General features: G+C 32.0%; 1 protein-coding gene across 1 annotated transcript in view; it reads left to right on the forward strand.

Annotated features, from left to right (window-relative positions):
* LOC117168066 overlaps nucleotides 1-9,076 on the forward strand; it is a 17,700-nt gene that overhangs the window by 4,445 nt on the left and 4,179 nt on the right. The gene's annotated exons all lie outside the window — the stretch shown is intronic.

A 9,076-nucleotide genomic window follows, 5' to 3' on the forward strand; every position in this document is an offset into this window, starting at 1 on the left:
ATTTCTTTTACACTTGCAAATTTTAAAATTCGTCATGTGTATTTATATTAATATTTCTATATGCGTACCCAAATTCCAGCATCAGTTTCCCTATATTAATGTGTAAGGAAATTCCACACACATTTAATTAAGTGTGGAGAATCGGAAATGAACCATAAGTTTCGTGTGGGATCAACAACATGTTACACACTCACTTTATTTCTGGTGATACCGAACTGGTTCTACATATTTAGGTTCCAGGGGGCTCCGTCTGTTTCCCTTTAAAAGGCTGGAATAGAAACACAAGGGCATGGTCTCCTTTTTTCCTTTCGCGTGATCCGGTGTATACTTTTCCGAATCAGTGAATCATTCGACCGTTAAATTATTGCGATTAAACGCCAACGCTTTTGTCAGATTTATTTCGTCATAAGGAATCCATACAACCCACGAAAGTGTTAAATGTATTTAGTCAATGTAGATAGCTTGAAAGGATAAGTAATCTCTTCTTTCGCAAGTGCTCATACGTTTTCTTGTTCTAAATGCGAAGAAGTATGCACTCGTATAACCACTGAGAAGTATATCACATTCCTTGCAATCCTTTACTTGGATTCCTGAAAACAAGCTCGCACAGCAAATTTCTCATTAAATGAAAGATTCAAAATACCTTTTTCTAAAGCCGTTTCATTTGCTTGAGCGCATTGTATTTTTAAATCTTTTATCGTTCGCATTTGCTTATTGATCTGGAAAAGAAAACGTCGTTTCTTTAGCTATTTTTGACATATAAAAATTAGAGGGGATACATATCTATAACATTATATATTTGGAGATTACGTTCAAAAGGGAACATATCAACTTGGGAAAAATTTTCAGAAAGTAAAAAAAACGTATGTTTTAACAAATTTTTTTCAAACTACTTATATGGTCTAGTCTTGTTTAATTAGGTTTCAAAAATGATATCCTAAAATTTGAACATCCTGTCCCAAAACTGAGGGCGTTACAGCCATTTTTAATTTGGATATGTTCCTCTTTGATCAAAAACCTGGATATGTTCCTTTTTGATGTGAACGTGAAAAGGCTCCATAAAAATTCAGCTTTATCGGACGCATACTTCCGTTTGCGCCAACCCTGGTTAAATTCATCTGATCTCCATCTACATACAGGGTGGTCACACTGGGGCTTACATATAGCGAATCAAATGCTACCCAAATTGCACAATAGCAGGGGAGAAGCGACTCTACAGGGGTATTTTCATATTTCGCGCCTTTAAAGTTGCATTGTGATCGGTCATTCGGTCAAGTCCGTGCATCTTCGGATCAAGTTTATCATAGTTTCCATGGTTGCGTTCGAAACTTCCAATGGATAGAAGTGTCAAAATAATATGGCTTATGTTACATAGTAATTACAAATAATAAAAGTGTTTAATTAATAATGAAATGAGACATGTCAACTGAGAAGTAAACGTCAATTTTTTTCTATGCCAATAACATTATGGAATGTCGGCTGAGTGACAAATACTATAAAATAGTGCTAATATTCTGCACTTCCAGTGGGCTAAGAGTGAATTGTGTTTACCGCTTATTTACAGCATAAAAACAGGTATGTTATGAATAGACAGGATATGTTTTAAATAAAGTGAATGAAATATTACATGCGTAAATTGACATTACCTACATTTACTTACAGCGATTAGAGCAAATAGGTGAATCTGAACATAACCTCGAAATAATGACAGATCGGCCCGGCATGTTTATTATACTTTCGATTGATTATTCTTTGCCAAAGAAATGTTTGGTGGTTTTGTACGTTTATCAATGACAGTTTCGGCAGTAATAATTTAAATAATAATTGCTTATTAACAATTTAACAATCAATACTTATTATGTATTTTAATAAGTTAAACATTATTTCTGAATTAAAAATTTGATTACCATTGTTTTTTTATGCAGATCGATCCTTGGAGAAATACACATCAGGAAATGCAGATAGAATTGGTGCATTTTAATCAACATTGTTGAATAATCGTTATCTCTGGACCTTATCCCAAGACAGAGGATTGATAAGCCTAAAATTAATTATTTGAGTCATTTGAATGGTATAGGCGTATCAAAAAGATATCTCGAAGCACTTTAACTTGCCCGAATTTTAATTGATACCATTTTTAGGGATTTTTTTTTATTTTAGAAAATGTTTTCTCTGGACCTCATCTCAAAATTTGGTTTGATCAACCCATAAAATTAATTAAACACTTGTTGGCGATAGGATTGTACCAGTAATAAATCCAAAAGATATATTTTAGGCCGATATTTACATTCCAATTTTTTTTAATTATTCTGTTTTCGAACTTGCTATATCTGGATCTGGTTTCCAAACTGGCATTTGATCAGCATCTAAAATAAATTTTAAGTCATTTTGATGGTATCGGTGTATCAAAAAAAAATCTCAAAACAATTTAACAAGCCCAAATTTTAATTAATACACTTTTTATGTATTATTTTTATTTTAGTAAATGTCTTCTCTGGCCCAACTTTTTCTTTGAATTATTGTATTTTTGAAATTACTTTCTCTGTATATGATTTGCAAACTGGCATTTGATCAGCCCCTATAGTTACTTCTGCGTCAATTTAATGGCATAGGTGTATCAGAAAAATATCTTGAGGTAATTTAACTTGCCCAAATAATAATCAATAAAGTTATTAGGGAGTTTTTTTATTTTAGAAAATACTTTCTCTGGACGTCCTCTCCAAATTTCTTTTAATCAATCGATAATTGATATAGGACAACCTCCAATGGAAAAGATAACATCTGAAATAAAATTTACAGAATTGGTGTCTTCACTTCTAACAGCATAATTTAAAGTTGAACGAGGCCTCAAACAAATACATTAAAATAACGTTTCGAGTAGCTTTGAATTACACTCAAACATTCTTATTTTCTGATAAGATACCAATAATGTATGAATTTACTTTTTAGACCTGATGAAATAGATAATTATAGAATAATATCTAAAAAAAATTGGAATAAAAATTCGGCTGATCAAATTCCAGTTTGGAAATCAGATCCAGATATAGCAATTTCGAAAATGGAATAATTGAAAAACAAAATTGGAATGAAAATCCATCCCTAAAATTTCACTTCTAGATTTATTACTGATACAATCTTATCACCAACGAATCTTTAATTTATTTTAGTGGTTGATCAAACCAAATTTTAGTATAACGTCCAGAGAAAACATTTTCTAAAATAATAAAATTGCTAAAAAATTTATTAATTAAAATTTGGGCTAGTCAAATTGCTTAGAGATTTTTTTGATACACCGATACCCTCAAAATTGTTTAAAATTGATTTTAGGCGCTGATCAAATGCCAATTTGGAAATCAGATCCAGATATAGCAAGTTCGAAAATAGAATAATTTAAAAAAATTGGAATGTAAATATCGGCCTAAAATTCCTCTTCTAGATTTATGACTGGTACAATCCTATCACCAACAAGTGTTTCATTTATTTTATTCGTTCATCAAACCAAATTTTGAGATGAGGTCCAGAGAAAACATTTTATAAAATAAAAAAAATCCCTAAAAATTGTATCAATTAAACTCCGGGCAACTTAGGTTGTGTCGAGATATCTTTCTGATACGCCTATACCATCAAAATGACTCAGATTATTAATTTTAGACTGATCAATCCCCAGGCTTGGGATAAGGTCTGGAAATAAAGGTTTTTCAACCATTTTTAATGAAATACACCAAGTTGAAATGCACTAATTCCATCTGCATTTCCTGATGTGTATTTCTCCTAGGATCGACCTCTGTAAAGAAACTATGATAATCAAATTTTAAATTCAGAAACAATGTTTAAACTATTAAAATTATTATAAAGTAATTATTGTTAAATTGTTAATAAGTAATTATTATTTAAATTATTACTGCCGACACTGTCAGTGATAAACATACAAAACCACCAAACATTTCTTTGGTAAAGAATAATCAATCGAAAGTATAATAAACATGCCGGGTTGATCTGTCATTATTTCGAGGTTATGTTCAGATTCACCTGTTTGCCCTAATCGCTGTAAGTAAATGTAGGTAATGTCAATTTAAAGTTTACGCATGTAATATTTTATTCACTTTATTCAAAACATATCCTGTCTATTCATAACACACCTGTTCTTATGCTGCAAATAAGCGGCAAACACAATTCACTCTTAGTCCACTGGAAGCGCAGAATATTATTACTATTTTATATTATTTGTCACTCAGCAGACATTCCATAATGTTATTGGCACAGAAAAAAATTGACGTTTACTTCTCAGTTCACATGTCTCATTTCATTATTAATTAAACACTTTTATTATTTATAATTACTATGTAACACAACCCATATTGTCTTGACACTTCTATCCATTTGAAGTTTAGAACGCAACCATGAAAAATATAATAAACTTGATCCGAACATGCACGGACTTGACCGAATGGCCGATCAGAATGTAACTTTAAAGGCGCGAAATATGAAAATACCCCTGTATAATGGCTTCTACCCTGCTATTGTGCAATTCGGGTAGCATGCGATTCGCCATGTATGTAAGCCGCAGCGTGTTCACCCTGTATATAACCGCAAAGCAGAAAACAACCAAAGTTTTCAGTCACAATCTCGTCTGAAAAAAAACTGTATAAATACATTCCTATCTTTCAGTCTTTTAAAATTATTCTTAATCCTTACGATTCTATTGACTAGCAATCTGACTTTATTCAAGGTAAGATACTGTTCACTTCCTCGAACAAACTACGCAAATCGCTCCACTCTTTCACTTTGTCAATTTTCAATAAATTATTTTTTTTCCTTGGTAGAAAACCTATAATTAAAAAGAGTACCTTTTAAAACAAAACTTATATTGTAATACATGTTCAAAACAAAGTTTATAAAAGTACACATTAACAATTTAACGCTTTTGAAAAAGCATCAAGAACTAAGCTATTATAACTTTAGAAAAAAACATGGAAACTTAATAATTTTTAAGTGTATTTTGGAAGAGGAATTGCAGCAATTACATTAGATTTATAATATATAAATGTGGAGTGACATTAAAAGAGGTTATATAAAATTTTTTACTAAAAATTAAACAAATTTGAGGAGACGAAAAAAATTGACTGCAATTCTCCACTTCCACAATAAATCCTGAATACTTTTTTTGAACTTTAAAATACTTACGTTTACAGTTAAATCCGCAAACAAAATTATTACTTTCTCTTTAACAGAAATATCTGCTTTCCAAGTAGACCACCTTACGCAAATTCTTTTCTGCAACATAAGTTACCCATCCACTATCCAAATAAGGAGATAGTTTGACATTATTGTGTACTACGCTAAGGACTGCTTCTAAAAGGTCATTTGTTTTGTTAATTTGGCCATTAAAACAGATCTTCATAAGTACTAGAGTCAGTTGATATTTTTCGCTTCACAGCCTTTTTTCTCACTATCTTCTCCTTTACTGGCTTATCTTTTGCTTCAATTTTACAGCTAGCTTGAAGCATTGCCTTCTGCTTGCCGATAGACTCATTGTCTAATTTTACTGCATACTTATTTTTTAATTTAATCTTAGACGGGAAAATCATTGGAACTGCATTATACCGTAGAGCATGTTGTTTCAGGTGCACTTTTCAATGTCATCTTCCTTAAAATGGAGAGCGCAAAGTACGTGATCTGCGTCTCCTTTATATAGAAAAATGAGATCAAAAAATAAATGTTAAATTTCTAAATCATTTCTATTCAAATTAAATGACAGTTATGTAAAACAATAAAATATATTAGACATTTATTATACGTACAGTAAGGGCTTTAAGAAAGTGAAGTGTATTCGCCTTCTTCGGCACTTTACTTGTACCACAACTCATATAAGGTTGAGGTTAAAATATTTAACGGTTTACAATCTTTGCAATCTTAGGCAAGTAGATCGAATATATTTTTAATCATACAGGTTTTTTTACAATGAAAAGTCTTTGGAAGTGTGAGAAAAAACAGTATTCTTTATTCCAACGTACGATTTCAAACATAATAATGTAATACAATTTCAAGATTTCATGATCAAACGATTTCATTATAGTCCACATACTTAACACTTCTATAATGCAATTAAGGTTAGGTAGACAAACAAAATTATAGATTTTTTATATTATTTTTGTAACTAAATTAATTACAATTAGAAAGAAAAATCAATGGCTAAAGAAAGTTTGATTAACTGAAGAAAGATCTTCAATCAATTACCTTGATTAACTTATTTCATATTAATATTTCATTTCCATCCCTAATGAGAAGGTATTAGTTTTATGTGAAAACTGACTTTCATGGATTTCATCAAATATCGACGTTTTGAGGCCTCCTGAGTCAGAAAATTTTTTTACATCGGTGTCTGTCGCCGTTGTTATCTTTGTCATCGTCTGTATCCCGGATAACTTTCGAAAGACTAATCGCATTAGATTGTGCTCTGGCACACGGTTTAAGGAAGAAAAATTAAAGATCGAGTTCGTTAACCACTCATTTTTTATCAAAATTTAAAAGGTTAGAGCAGTTTAAAAACTTTTGACACCACTTTTTTCAAGATTTGAAAATTCTAATGACAGCTCTTTATAGCAGACAAAAATACGAACAATTGATCCCCATAACTTTTTTTTATTAAATAAACATTCCAAATTTATAGCATTTTCAAAATACAAAAACCAAAGGAAAATGTACATTTGAAGTCAAACAAAGAGTGATATGGAAAAAAGTCAGGAGAATAAAAATGTTACTTTTTTAAGGCCCTATAAGATGCTCAAATTATTCTCTTTATTTGAAAACTGACTTTCGCAGATTTCATCAAATGTCGACGTTTTGAGGCCTCCTGAGTCTGAAAATAAAAGGTTTTACGTCGTTGTCTGTCTGTCGCCGTTGTTGTTATTGTTTTTGTTATTATGGCCGTTAGTAAACCGGATAACTTTCGAAAGTTATATAAAATCATGATTATATTTTAATTAGATTTATAATAAAATTTAATTAAAATTTAAATATTATTCTTTTCTAACCATAAAACAAAACATATTTCCAAAGAATCTGAATATGAAAAAGGGTAAAATATTCAAAAATGTCGCAACTTTTAAACCAATTAAATAATACACAATGCACTCACTGTATCAATTTTTAAAAAACATTTGTTTTTATCACTCTCACTCCTGTCACTTTTTTAGCGGTTCACAAATCATAAAATTTAATCACTGCACATAATTTAAACTCTTTATTCGTTTACGATCAGAAGTTTCGAGTGGCACATACCCACTCGTTGCCCACTTCAAAAAAGGAGTAAGCTATGCGTTTTATTATTATGATTTTTTGACACATGAATGTAAAACTAGGTGGCTCGGGCTCTTAACCCCCCCCCCATGTGGACCAGCGGGGCCTTTCTTCGACCTCCCTCCCCCTAAAGCAACCACGTTGTTTATGGAATTCGCCACAAATGTGAAAGAAATACAAAGACCGAGCACGTAATACGCCGCGATGAGAATGTACATGCGCATCTGCCTAAACTTCATCATTCTACTATGCACCACAAGGCATTCTTCCTCTTGCCCTTGAGCGCCTTCTAAGTTGCCTCATCTATGCATTCACTTATCTTATGTATAAAATATATTCCCACTTTCGGTTTCTGTAAGTTTTCAATTTTGACAACAACGAAGTCAATTTTACTATGACTACCTCCTCTACACTAGTTGTACATGTGGAGCATTTTGTGCCTAAGCCATAATATCTGTGATAAATAAGCATCAACTGGGACGTATCATGCTAGTCTAAAAAATTTCTGATACCTATTTTCATTCTGACCATATGTTCAGTCCACGTTTTAATAAAAATAATTACATATGATTTTACTCTGATCAATTTAACTTTGTATCACACATTCTATTCTGTTTACAAAAATAGTTAATTGATCATGATTTATTGCACCACGTTCTTAAAGAGCCTGTGGCTTTTCAATGAAAAATCGTTTTAGGTGATTTTTGAAATTCTCCTCAACAGCGAAAATTTTGACATTCAGAAAATTTTGAAACGATCGCAATAAATAGAAATCGGAGGGTGCTAAGTCAGCTGAATATGGAGGATGAGGCAGATTAAGCACCCTCTTATCTACATTTATTCTGATCGTTACAAAATTCCCTGAATCAAAACCCTTCACTGATGAGAAGAGTATGCAAAAGGTAATAGAGAGAGATGAAAATTATGTAATTAATTCAACTTTGTCTTTCAATTGTCTACAACTTAACCGAAAGGGCTTACTTGCCGCCAGGCGCGTCCTCAGGTTGGGTATAGAGGTTTTCTGTAATGAGCTAGAATGATCGGTGTGATGGGTGGTATTATAAACAACTATAGATAATCCGACAAAGAACACTACGGATTTTTAATATTTAGTTAAATTGTTAGCAGCATTTATATTTGTGTTTAGGTCACTGTCAAGTACAATGTTATTATAATTTTGAATGGGTTCAAAAATGAGGTTTGTAAGTCACACCCACCAACGATACCTTTATAAAAAGGTACTCTGCCATAGAGTAACTGGCAGGAGGTCTTACTCCCACCTCTACACCCCTTAAGCTGTCATGAATATATAAAAAAAAACTTAACCTCTATTCTCTCGTCTCTATCTCTACAGAAAATTGTGTAATTATGAAGCGCTACGAGGCTATGTGGAATGTTAGGCGTCAGCCAGGTCTCGGACACGACCGTGATATGGTAGAAACAGGACATAAAATGATATTTAAAGTCGTGGCAATGAGCAGAAACAGTACGTAAAATGATCTTTAAATTCGTGGTAATGGGTAGGTATACACTAAGCGTTAACATTACAAATATTTAAGGCTTCCATTTGGACAGGGACTAATAACCAACAAAATCCAATTAACTTGATTACATTGAAAAGCAGGGAATAAGGCACATAAAAGAGTAAAAATTAGAAGAGCCATACGCCTTATAAAGTTTACATGACAAATATTTAAAACAGCTATTGAAAATGTAGAATAGTAAGTATCTCCTAGCAGACCAAGTGAACGCAAAGGATACTCTACAGCGTATCCTT

Source organism: Belonocnema kinseyi, chromosome 2, assembly GCF_010883055.1.
Source record: "Belonocnema kinseyi isolate 2016_QV_RU_SX_M_011 chromosome 2, B_treatae_v1, whole genome shotgun sequence".
Lineage (NCBI taxonomy): Eukaryota > Metazoa > Arthropoda > Insecta > Hymenoptera > Cynipidae > Belonocnema > Belonocnema kinseyi.